The 12,759-nt window shown below is 40.8% G+C and overlaps 1 protein-coding gene across 9 annotated transcripts in view; it reads left to right on the top strand.

Moving 5' to 3' along the window:
* Positions 1 to 12,759, top strand: part of SLC20A2 (solute carrier family 20 member 2) — a 117,568-nt gene that overhangs the window by 37,326 nt on the left and 67,483 nt on the right. For 2 of the 9 annotated variants that reach the window (XM_066236686.1, XM_066236692.1), the window contains exon 1: positions 7,345 to 7,537. The exons of the other annotated variants lie outside the window; for them this stretch is intronic. The gene's annotated coding sequence lies outside the window, so the exon portion shown is untranslated. Of the gene's footprint in view, positions 1 to 7,344; positions 7,538 to 12,759 lie in introns of those variants that run through there. 9 annotated transcript variants of the gene reach the window in all.

Raw genomic sequence — 12,759 nt, 5'->3', positions numbered from 1 at the left:
ACCTTGTGCTCTTGTGTATAATATTCTGTTAACACCAGACAAACGAGGCCTGACTGAGTGGTGGCTCAGTGGATAGAGCGTCAGCCTAGGATGCAGAGGACCCAGGTTCGAAACCCCGAGGTCACTGGCTTGAGTGTGGGCTCATCTGGCTTGAGTGCAGGGTTGCTGACTTGAGTGTGGGATCGTAGACAAGACCCCATGGTTGCTGGCTTGAGCCTAAAGGTCACTGGCCTGAAGCCCAAGGTCGCTGGCTTGAGTAAGGAGTCACTCACTCTAGCCCCCCAGTCAGGGTACATATGAGAAAGCAATCAATAAACAACTAAGGCACCACAATGAAGAATTGATGCTTCTCATCTCTCTCCCTTCCTATCTGTTCCTATCTATTTCTCTCTCTTTCTTGTAAAGAACAAACAAAAAACCAGACAAAAGTGAAAAAATATGAAATATATAGTTAGCACCTCCTACATACCAGGTGATGTCCTTGGTAATATAGCTATGTCTGTATATCTATGTTCATGCACATCTGTCTGCCATGCTGTATATGCATAAACCTGAGTTTACTTGTTCAATAAACATTTATATATTAAGCATCAGGCACTGTCCTACAACATGCTGTATAAATATAAATCCCTTTATATTTTAATAACCTTATGAAGGATGTGTTTTATTATACCCGTTTTAAAGATGATGAAGCCGAGGCACAGAGAGAGTAATTGTCCAAGATCAACAACAACTTAAGTGTTGAAGCTAAAATTTGAATCCAAGTAGTCTTGCTGTAGATTCCATATCCATACTCTAACTGATACTTTATTGCACAGACTTGGAGAAAGTAAGGCATTTTATTAGTAGTCAAAACAAGCTGTTAATTGGTAGAGCTGAAATCTGAATCCAAGCCATTCCCCAGATATACTTTATATCTTTCCTCCCTCTTTGCCTATGTTATTGGTTCTGTATAATGTTCTTTTCAGTCCTTTTGCTATTGAAAATTTATCAGCATGCGAAGGCTCCATTCAAATGTCACCTCCTCCAAGATGCCTGACTTGATTAATTTAACTGGAAGTCTCTTCTTAGATTTTTACTGGAATGAATTTTTACCCTTTGGAATGCTTACTGATTACTGTCTCATATGATAAAATGTTAATATACAGTTGACCCTTGAACAACACGGTGGGTAGGGACACCGACCCTCTGCAGAATAGAAAATCCATATGTAACTTAAGTTTGTCCCAACCTTAGATAGAAAATACAGTATACTGTCACATCTCCTATCAGATTATAAACCTCTTAAAGGCAGAACTGTCATACCATTGTCTGCTTTAGTCAAGGCATTGTGTCATTTATACAAATTTTGCAAATGTTTGGGAGTATCATAATGGCAGAAAGCAACTTATAACAAATGTTGGTTAAACGGATGAATATTAGGAACGTATGGCAAGCGTAACATTTCCCATTAGAATTCTAAAATACTTTTAAAAATGAATTTCATTAAAATAAGTCTTAAAACAACAGAATTTATACTTGCATAGTCCTGAAATTATGCTGAATTAGATATTTATTAAAGTGTTCAAAAGAACTGTCTTGAAGTTTGCTGCTATGTGTATCTTTTAGCGTACAAAAAACTGAATGCTGAAGAAAAAATGGTTTATTTGAGCTGGAGTTCCCTGTTTATATGCATGTGAATTGGTACTTTTAGTCCATTTCTGAAGTATTGACAGACTGAACGGCTTAAAACGAGGCCAGTGTAATCACTCTTAGGGTCAGGGTGGAGAGATCACTGCTTTAGGGCATGCAGTTGTAGCATTGAAGGCCACATATATTTATTTCAAATTATAGGATGAAATAAACAGAACACTTACTATTTTAGCTATTTTGTAATCAGAGTATATCTCTGCTTCATTTTAGTTTGAATAATACAATAGTGGTATGACAGATAAAATATATAATAGTAATCTGAACTGTACTTTTTTTTATTATATATAAAGAATTGTGGATTTTAAGAGTAAAATAGATTAGTTTTGGCCCTGGCTGGTTGGCTCAGTGGTAGAGCGTCGGCCTGGCGTGCAGGAGTCCCGGGTTCGATTCCCGGCCAGGGCACACAGGAGAAGCGCCCATCTGCTTCTCCACCCCTCCCCCTATCCTTCCTCTCTGTCTCTCTCTTCCCCTCCCACAACCAAGGCTCCATTGGAGCAAAGTTGGCCTGGGCACTGAGGATGGCTCTATGGCCTCTGCCTCAGGTGCTAGAATGGCTCTGTTGCAACAGAGCAATGCCCCAGATGGGCAGAGCATCGCCCCCTGGTGGGCGTGCCAGGTGGATCCCGGTTGGGCACATGTGGGAGTCTTTCTGACTGCCTCCCCGTTTCTGGCTTCGGAAAAATACAAAAAAAGAGAAAAATAGATTAGTCTTAAAAAGTTTCATTTGTGCCTGGCCTGTAGCTAGAGATCCACCTGGAATGCTGAGGTTGTAAGTTCAAAATCCTGGGCTTGCTTGGTCAAGGCACATATGACAAGCAATCAGTGAACAACTAAAGTAAAGATACTTTTCGTTCCTCTCCCTCTCTGCAAAATCAATAAATAAAGTCTTTTATTTATAAGTAAAGGAATGTAATATTATAGGCTTTTTAAAGATGATATATTAGTGAGCTTTTGCTGTGTTATAAACCACCTAATACTTAGAAAAAACAAACATTTATGTGTCACAGTTTTATAGGTCCCCTGGGTCATTCTTCTGGCTGATCCTCTGTGGTTAGCTGGCAGCTTGCCTGGAGCCACATGGTCCAGAATGGCCTGACTCCTGCTGGCTGGTGTAGGGGCCTCAGTAGCAGATGGCACATCTTTGCTTTATGTAGTCTTCTCATCCTGTAGGTTAGCCAGGGCTGCTTCATGCATTGGTCTCAAGGTTCCTGAGTGCAACAAGAGAGGGCCAGCCGCAAGGGGCCTGCACTTTTTTAAGTTTCTGGGTTATGTTTGCTGCATGTAGTACTGCTGACCAGCCCAGAGTCACTCTGGGAAAGGATACCAAGGGTATGGATGCAGGGAAGCGGGAACAAATAGGAGTTATTACTGCACATTGTACCAAGTCAGTGAGTGTCCCTAAATTCTGACTCCACCTTAGACTAGCAATAAGAGGTGATGTAACAGAGAAAAATTGATCAGGCTGTCAAAGTTACAGAGTTTTCAAAGAGATCATTTACAGACTCTTGGTTTCCCTGAAATGCTTAATCATTTGAACCACCTTTCTACTCTTTATTTTTTGAAGCTTTGAGCTATGAAAGTAGGGAGCCTTTAATCCTCATTGATCCCAAATTGATCTTCAGGAAGGACTAGATTGATGGTGAAAGTGTACAGTCACCCTGACCAGGCAATGGCACAATGGATAGAACATTGACTTGGGATGTTGAAGACCCAAGTTCGAGACCCTGAGGTCACTGGCTTGAGTGCTGGCTCACCAGCTCCAGGGAGGGGTTACTGGCTCAGCAGGAGCCCCCGGTTAAGGTGCTTATGAGAAGCAATTAAAGTGCTGCAACTAAGAATTGATACTTTTTTATCCCTCTCCCTTGGGAGGGAGGAAGGGAGGAAGGGAGGGAGGGAGGGAGGGAGGAAGGGAGGGAGGAAGGAAGGAAAGGGAAAAGAAAAGAAGGAAAGAAAGAAAAGGAAAGAAAGGAAGGGAAGGGCAGGGCAGGAGGGAGGGGAGGAGGGAGGGTGTGATCATAATGGCTATATTTATGGCTATATTCATGGAGAGTCCCTGTGTGCCGGGGCCTTCTGGGAGTTCTAACACTGGCCCTTGGCGTCAGCAGTAACAGGGTTGTTCAGGTGAGGAGCAGACTCTCAGAGGCTAGGCTAGCTAAGTTGCCTGAGGTCGTATAGCTGGTAGGTGGGAGGACTGCGTTTTGAACCCAAGTCTTTCTGATCCTACAGCTACTGTCCAAAGAAGAGTTCCCTAGTGGATTGGTAATTATTTTTCCAGCATGAAGCCTTTGAGTGTTTTATGTTTCCTCTGAAATCTGGGAACCATGGTAAAACGTGATTTCCCCTCTTTCTGCTCTTTCCCTACCCTGCCACTTTCACTAGTGGTAGGGCCAAAAAACCAGCTTTAATCTGAAGATGATGAGTAGCTCAGAATGCTAACTTCACTGTTGGTTCCAGATATAATTTTTAAATATTGTGGAATAGCTGATCTCTCCACAACTCTTCCAAAATAAAATTCCGAATCCTGAGATATTCCAGAACATATATTGTATTTAAAATTTCATTAGAAAATAAGCTTTATTTAAACAATAAACATAGAGCCCTTGTCTTTCCTGCCAGTAGCCCCAGCACCTAGTACTGGAATGGGAACATTCCTATATTTGTCACCTGATTTTATAAAGGAATTCTGTACCTAGGAAGAAATCCTTTTCTCCTCCCCTTGTTTTGGTCTGTTTGTCCTCCTTTTAGTTCTTTCTCTTTTCTAAAAATCGTTTTCCTCCCACTTCCTGTCTCAGTTCTTCAGCTTTCCATTTCTCCCACCATCTCATTAGTCATTTCTTATTCATTACATGTTGAAATGACAGTATCTTGGATATTCTGAGTTAAATAAAATATATTGTTAAAATTAACTTCACTTGTTATTTTTACTTTTTTAATGTGACTACTAGAAAATTTAAAATTAAATGTCGTTTCTCTAAAGGGTCTATAGCTAGGTTCTTTAATGCAAGTTCATAAAAACAATTGTTTTTCTTTTTTCTTTTTTTTTTTTTTTTGATAGAGTCAGAGAGAGTCAGAGAGAGGGACAGATAGGAACAGACAGACAGGAAGAGAGAGAGATGATAAGCATCAATTCTTTGTTGCGGCATCTTCATTGATTGCTTAATTGCTTGTTTATTGATTGCTTTCTCATACGTGCCTTGACCTGGGAGACTACAGCAGAATGAGTGACCCCTTGCTCAAGCCAGCAACCTTGAGCCCAAGCCAGTGACCTTTGGTTCAAACCAGCAACCATGGCGTCAAGTCTATGATCCCACACTTAAACCAGCGACCCGGCACTCAAGCCCAATGGGCCCACGCTAAAGCCAGCAACCTTGGGTTTTCGAACTTGGGTCCTCCACGTCCCAGTCTGATACTTCTATCCACTGCACTAGCGCCTGGACAGGCTATTTTTCTTTTCTTTTTGTTTTAATTTCATGGATCTGTTGGACTAAAGATCCCATAGCTCACCACCCTCTACTGGCTTAGTGCTGCCTCTGCCTCTTCTCCTGCCACCAAAAGTTGATGAGAATGAATGGGAAGAATTTATCTTGCTTTTAATAATGCACACAGATTTTTCTCTATTGTCACAAATATGCCTGGAAGAAAAGTACAGTTGACTCTTAAATTATTTTCACTAATGAAAAGGAAGCAGCAGGATGAGTAATGCAAATTGGAGGATACACTATTTTCTTTGGAATGTTTTGGTTCTTGCTTTTTGGAACAGGTGTGGCCGCTGTTGAAAGAACCAGTGGAGTCACACTGAGCATGGACATGTGAGGAGCTGGACGAGCGCTTGGCATCCCCCGCCTTTAGTGTAATCAATGTAGGATCTGTCATGTTGTTCTCCGATGAAAAATCCGATGCAGGAATAAACTTGGTGTATCTGCTCGTTCTTTCTGGTTTAGGGAAGAAGAATGTTTTGGTTTAGAAACTTTTACTGAGCTGTGATGTAATAGGATAAGGATAATTGTGTCTAACATAGCCTCACGACATCCTCTTTTGGATTTAAGAATTCCAGAGTAAATTTGCTGTGGATCACTGAGAATTAATTATAATAGTCAGAGGTCAGCTATCTATGATAAGTGCCAGCTTTTTGCCTTTTGGCACAGAGTGGGAAATGTTCACCTCCAGTGACTTTGGGTTGGGGTAGTGGTGGGTGCCGCCAGCTACCATCTCGTGAGGGTAGAATGGGCACTGGCTGTCGCTGCCTGAGATTGGGCAGTGGGGGTGGAACCCCAGCCGAGCAGCCAGCAGTTTTTGTACAGACTGGAGGGACATTGTGCTGGTGGGCACGAGCTCGTGCCAATGGAAAGCACCTCATGTGCCACTTTGGGTATGCATGCTACAGGTGGACAGCACTTTGTAAGGACATGGTCATGTCCACACTATTGGACAGCTGTCTGCAATCATGAGTTAAGGAGTGAGCCCCTGGAGCTTAGACCTGGAATTTGGAAGTCGAGTAGAATAAATCTCTTCAATCTAAACTGACATGACATTTTAAAATTAAGAAAACAAACAGCTGTGGAAAGATCTATAGGATTATAACTAAATAAAATGAATTCCAGTGTTGGTTCAGAAAGAAGCCTAGGTCAAGTCATTGATTGAATTTCCCTGTATGTTTTTAAAAAGAAGGGGGGGTGACATCTCCCAGAGCTGTTTAGAGAGTTGATTGATGTTTGTAACATGGTTTGATATTTTTCATAACACGTCCAGTAGGAGCCAAATAAGTCATGAGAATGTAAATGTCTAAAACTAGCCTGAACCATCTTGAGTAGATATTAAGCAGTTCTGTTTTTAGTACAGGTTGTACTTAGTAAGGGAGTTTATATTTTTTTAAAGGAAGTTCCATGTTATTTCTAATTTTCTTTTGTATATCAGCTGTATACTTGTGGCCTATAGCTGTTACCTTGAGCATCAACATGCTTTATAAATAGATGAGCAGTCAGTGATAGAGGACAATTAACTAATTACAGCCATTTAGGCAGTTAAACATACTTCAAAATGCTTCTTGCCAAGGATGATGCCTTTTGCAAACACTTGAGATGTTTGTTCCCAGTGGTCATTTATTAGTGAACCTGTGTCCTCGTAACAACTCCTTGGGAGCAGATGACAAAGCCAAAAAGCGAGTGAATGCAACTAGTTCATTAGGTATCAAGGGGAAGGGAAAAAAAGCTTTCATTCAAGGCAACTTGTTGATAGACTTAGTGTGATATGTATTTTGATGCCTGTTTAGTTTCCCATTGCACCATCTAGTCATTCTGTTGAAGTAATCTGACTGAATGTCCTTCTCCCAGGCTTTTCCTTGCAAAGAGCATACAGCACTGCCACCTTGTTGCCAAAGTTTTGTCTGATTTGAATGTGCTTGAAAAATCAAGTGAATGCCGGTTGGGAAAGGAAAAAGAGCTTACTCTTTCTCTTTGTCAGTACTTGCGAAAACAGCTTAAAAGAAGTTAGTATCACTGGACTGAATTCAATAATTAGCATAATCATGATGCTGTGTATTGTTCACCAGAGCACGCCCCTTGGCCAAATTTCCCATTAAGAGGACACTGATGTTGTCCTAGTGAATAAATCCCGGCACACATGATGCGAATCAGCGAGTTCCTGCCTGCTGCTCGGGTGCAGTTAATTTTAGCCGGGGTTTGTTCTATGAGTTGTAAAACTGTTTACCCAAGTAGAAGTGAGTGAGCTGAAATGTGACTTCTCCGCCTAACGTGATAGGGTATCTATTTTAGACTTCAGATTGTGTTCATGATCGGGAGGGCAGTCTTCTGAAGAATTGCGGCTCAGATTTCCTTTGAAAGGACTTGTAAGTACTGGGTGAATTTTTAAGATTTCTCTTTGTTCTTTTCTACTTAAATCTTCTCAATGTTCTTATCATAGACATTTTTCATCACTTGGGAAAACTGGAAACTGGGCTGAGTACTTTAGAGGATTCTAAGAATGGTAGCCAAAGATTTTTCTTAAAATGTATCATACTGCAAGAAACCTGCTTTAGTTTTCCCAAGAGAACGTATTTGATTCTTACAACTTTTATCTTTGCAAGGCAATGTGTAGATTACTACTTATTTTATCTCCTAAAATATTTTATTAATGGAAATAGTTGTGTCATTGAGCTTTATTTTTTATGATTATATATATGATATATATATATGTTAAAAGGATAACATATATAGATTCCTATTAAACTTATCCTAAACTACCAGCTTAGGCTCCAAAAATGATGGGAATGTCAAATGTAATTTTGTAAAATGTATAGATGGACAGTTTTAATTTTTTTTAAGGAGGATTATGTGCTTAATAATAGACCCATATATTCCTAAGGAGAAGCACTTAAAAAAATAAAATACTTTTAGGAGGAAGGCTTTAGGAAGTAATTGAAAGCATCCTCTGGAAGTTTGAGTTAGTTCTCAAAATTAACCAAAGGCCATGAAGTGCTTTAATTTTAACTCTTAATTTAACAAGTCATTGCCAACTTAAATTTGGACTGAAGAAAACTAAAGATTTTAATACTGAATATTTTTAATTAAACCTGAATCACCTTGCTTAGTTTGAAGTGTTTTAATTCAGAGTATACTGACTTCATACCAAATTTCATGTTTATAACAGAGAGCCAGGCAGGAATTTCTTTACCAATTAATGTGTAAATTATATCCTCTCTGGGAATATTGATCTTAATGAAACAATTCTAATAGGCTGGGTGGGAGCTCCTTACCAGACATCCCTGTCTGGTCCTCTGTGAGCCAGGAGGGAGGCATGCCCTCAAATGCCATTTTTCCATTTTGAACACTTTATTTAAAGACTTCTTTGTTATTATGTATTGTCTGATTTTTAAATACAAATGACCTAAGGTGTCAACAATGAAAGGAAGTGTTTCAGTAGTACATTTAGTAGGAAAAGAATGTAAGAAGGGAAAATAGAACTGAGTTCTTGGGCTATTTTTGGAAAGAAACTTTTTTTAAAAAAAAATTTAAGTATTTTATGGAGCAAAAGAGAAATTTGCAGTCCAGATTAATTGTAATTGTAACAGAAAGGTCTGTAATACCATCTTCAGCAGTAAAAGGTCTGTAATACCATCTTCAGACTTTGTTCCAGTATATGCTTCATAATACATACTTTTATTCAAAGAAAAGTTACCATGCTTATTCTTACTTTGAGTTGTTAATAAGGCACCTTCAGAATCTCCATGGAGTGTTTTTAATGGTATACTGTTAATTGAACAGAAAGACAATTCCTTTGGTGTTTTTACTTCTAGGAAGCGTGTGTTCTTTTAAGAGTTGCTAAAAAGGCTCATAAACACTTTCAGGGTGTTTTAATGGTTTATGGGCTGGGAGAGAATGATACAGGTGAATGAAAAGGAAATCATTTGTATTATGTCAGTGTCGGAATTTCTCATGGTTGCTGGTGCTGTGATTCTCTTCGCTGCTTCTTATCCCATGTGCTCGATGAAGTGATGCTGGTTATGGTTCTCTCATGAGTAGAGGCTCTGTTGACCGGTTATGACCTTGGCCATGACAGATCACAATGAGCTCAACTCAGAGTCACAACTAGGGGTCCAGATGCTGAGAAACACAGGCGGCTTTGTGGCCTGCAGAAATGTCCAGGAGCCCATGGTTTCAACAGTGTGCTGTGCACGCCTGCACTTTGCATCACCGTCGCCTTCGCTGTCATTAACTTGGTGCATGTCTGTCCTCCTGTCCTGCTTAAGCTGCCCTTTCCTACCTACCCTCTGCCTCTTAAAATAGTCACAGACAAGAGGCTCTGACAGAATAGCTCCTGACTGCAGTAGACTTATTTTACTTTGCTTTATTCCTAAAGACTAGCCTTTGGTCCTGAAGCTTTGAGGGATTTTTCAGGGAAGCAAAGAGAACTGTTAGTTCTCTGGATCTCTCTTCACCCACATGAGGGTTTTAATAGGTAACTTGTCTGCATTGCTCTGTGGGAACATACAGTATCTAACAGGTTCCCTTTATTTTGGTGTCCAAGGCAAATGCTCAGTGAATCACATCTCTAGAATGTTCTCTTTCAAGAGGAAATTTTGTAGGAATAGGCTTTGCTATATTGAGTTTCACTTGTTTTATCTAAAATGAAAGGACAGTGAGCGGAGGGATGCCTCCAGCTTTGCCTGTCTTATATACAAATAAATGGTAGTAGGATCTGCCTGCCGGCAGGAATGCTGATCTCTCCTGGAAATACTGGGTCTGTTGTTATTATTTAGCATGTACTAAGCACCCCCAGAGCACATACAATGCACAAAGAAAGCATAGTTCCTACTCTCAAAGAACTCACATGCTAAAATTAGTACACAGAAGCGGGCCCTTGACATACACACCAAGTCCACTGGCAGGAGCAAGGATATGGAAATGAAGAAAAGGAAAACAAGATGGTGTGGGGAGGGTCAAGGGTAGCTTGTGGGTTTACTTTCAGTTCATCTGGGCTTTTGCCCAGTAGGATTAGGACAGACTGCAGTGCCACCTGGGGTGCTGCTGCCCTCTCTCTGCCAGCAGCTGGGGAGGTGTTGGAAATGAGTGAGAATACTGACCCCAGGAGCCTGAACCACAGCTCCCTTCTCTGTTACAATGCCCCCACAAAGGGAAGGAGGCTCAGTGGTTTCCCCTACACCAGGTTATGTTGAGGAGGTGAAGCTGGTGTCTTACAAAGTCCAACAAATGTAAGAATTGTCTTTCTCCATATAATGGTGTTTGGACAGAAATCTGAATTTGGGTTCCAGATTTTCCCTTCCCTCCTGAATTGGTATGCAATAGGACAAGTTACTTGTCTCTATACTGGTTTAGGAAGTTGAGTCAACTGTTAAATTAGAGAAGTGCTTTTAGCATCTCAGTAGAAAGGCATGACGAAGGTCAACTAAGCGTTACTGCAGCTCATAAAGGAGTCAGAAGAATGTGAATCAGAAGGGAGCTACTAAGGCAAGCTTGGGTATTGGAGATTAATAAACAGGAGTATACTGTATGAATCTGTGAGTCATTTTTCCCTTTATCCTCAGCCTCAGCCAGTCTCTGACTAAGGATCTGGGTCTAGTTCATGTCTCCACAACTGAAAGAAACTTGGAGAGGGTTCAACAAAGAACCTCAAAAAAATGATTAAAGGGTTGAAAAATGATACCTATAATAAGATGTTAGGGAACTTCTATTATTTAGCCTGGAGGGAAAGAATGGCTGGGGGGGCTCTTGAATTCAAGTACAGGGGGCCCTCGGGTTACGACAGTCTCAACATACGATGTTTCGTGTTTACAATGCTCACTCACATAAAAACTTTAAACGATTGAGACGCGAGTGTTTCGGCTGTTACTATAACACAGTATATTTATGGCTGTTCCCTTTTTCTATGGCTTAGTTGTGTTTTTATGTTCTAGATTATGATTTTACAACTGTGTTAGGATAGGTAAATGATTTAGGCTAGGGTGTGTTTTGCCTTACACCAAAATTCGGCTCATGTCACTGTCGTAAGAATGGAACTGCCGTAACCTGAGGACCCCCTGTATATGTATGTATACCTCAGTACTGAGGAACAATGACCAACTGGTGACTGTTTCCATTAGAAATAGAAGGGCTCAGTCCAGTAAGGGTTAGGTTAGTACCGTCGTCCTCCCAGTGCAGTCCCGGTCACCACTTAGGAACTTGTGAGAAATGCACATTCTCAGGCCCTGGCCACCACCTACTGATTCAGAAATAGTGGACGGGGCCCCAGCAATCTTATGTTTTAACAAGCCCCCTTAAGTGCTTTTGTTGCACATTAAATTTTGAGGACCACTAGATGAGATACAAAAAAGGGTATTATAAAATGGGGGACTTGGATAATAGAAAATATAAACATTTTTTCTGAGAACATCTAAAAACGAGCTATCTTTGTTTGCATGTTTTCAGTATTCTCTCTAAAGTCAAGAGATAGATGACCTCTCAAAGTCCCTTCTAGCTCTGACTTTGCTCTCAATTTCCTCTGGCACTTACAGAAGATTAATAATCAACCAGGAAAATTTTGCAATTACTTTTCTGAACTTAGTAGTTAAGGCAGTGCTCATTTCAAACGAGGATCAAATAAGGTTATGTGATAGTAGTAATGTTTTGTTATCAGATGTGTCTTACTTATTATGTTATTTAGTAGACTCCCTCATTGCCATGTGACTTTTCACAGCCATCTGAAGGGAAATTAGGGCAGAGGTCAAAGCAAGGAGCCCCTTGATGTTAGACTGTGATCATTTCATGTCACAGACCATTGGCTAGATAAGGTGGTCTCCTCATGAAGCTCATTGCAGGAGAGAAGTGGCTGTAGGAAAGTTTGTACTCCGTTGTCCCAACTCTGTCCTTTCCATAGGAGGAGAAGTCGGAGAGTGAGCTGTGTTAACCTGCAGGAATGAAGTTCCTCATCCCTGCCATGGGGAATTCTGTCAGGCACCCTGGAAGGAGAGGGAAAGTGGGAGGACTCAATGAGAATACAACTACAGGGTGGTGCGTTGGTGGGTCTCCATTAGAGGTGGAGAATGGGGACCTTTATCATCTTGGCGTTTTTGTATCTGTGGGATGCAGCCAGTGGTACACTTTAGTAGGCACTTAATACAAGTAAGTGGTAATTCAGTTGAAATGTCCAAGGCCAAGGGCAGTGCTGTCTCCCATGTAATTAGTTATCTAGGGTCAGGAAGTTGGCAGTTGTTACCCTTGTTAGCCAAAGTAATTCCTAGGAGTCCCTCTAGTTGTCCCCAGCCTCCCACACCCTGCCACTTTTTTGCACCTGGTATAAATGCATCTTAATTTAGTTGTGTCTTTTGCCCTTTGTATATCTTTCCTTTATACTTTTGCTTGACAGAACAGTCTTGGGTTGAAAACACAGAGTACTGAGAGTGTGCCTATTTGTGATACTTTGTATAGCATTTAGTACAATAGAAGCTCTTTGTAATCCTAATGAAGAAAGGGTTCTCTGAGGACATGTTTTACCAGTGCTGCTTACCAGTGTCGCACTGCTGTCTCCGCTGTAGGCATGCTCTACCCCAGCCAGGGCCTAGGGCCCTAATACTTT

This window comes from Saccopteryx bilineata, chromosome 6, assembly GCF_036850765.1.
Source record: "Saccopteryx bilineata isolate mSacBil1 chromosome 6, mSacBil1_pri_phased_curated, whole genome shotgun sequence".
NCBI classification, from domain to species: domain Eukaryota; kingdom Metazoa; phylum Chordata; class Mammalia; order Chiroptera; family Emballonuridae; genus Saccopteryx; species Saccopteryx bilineata.
Note: the sequence above shows the minus strand (reverse complement) of the source record. Positions and strands in the feature narration are given on the sequence as shown.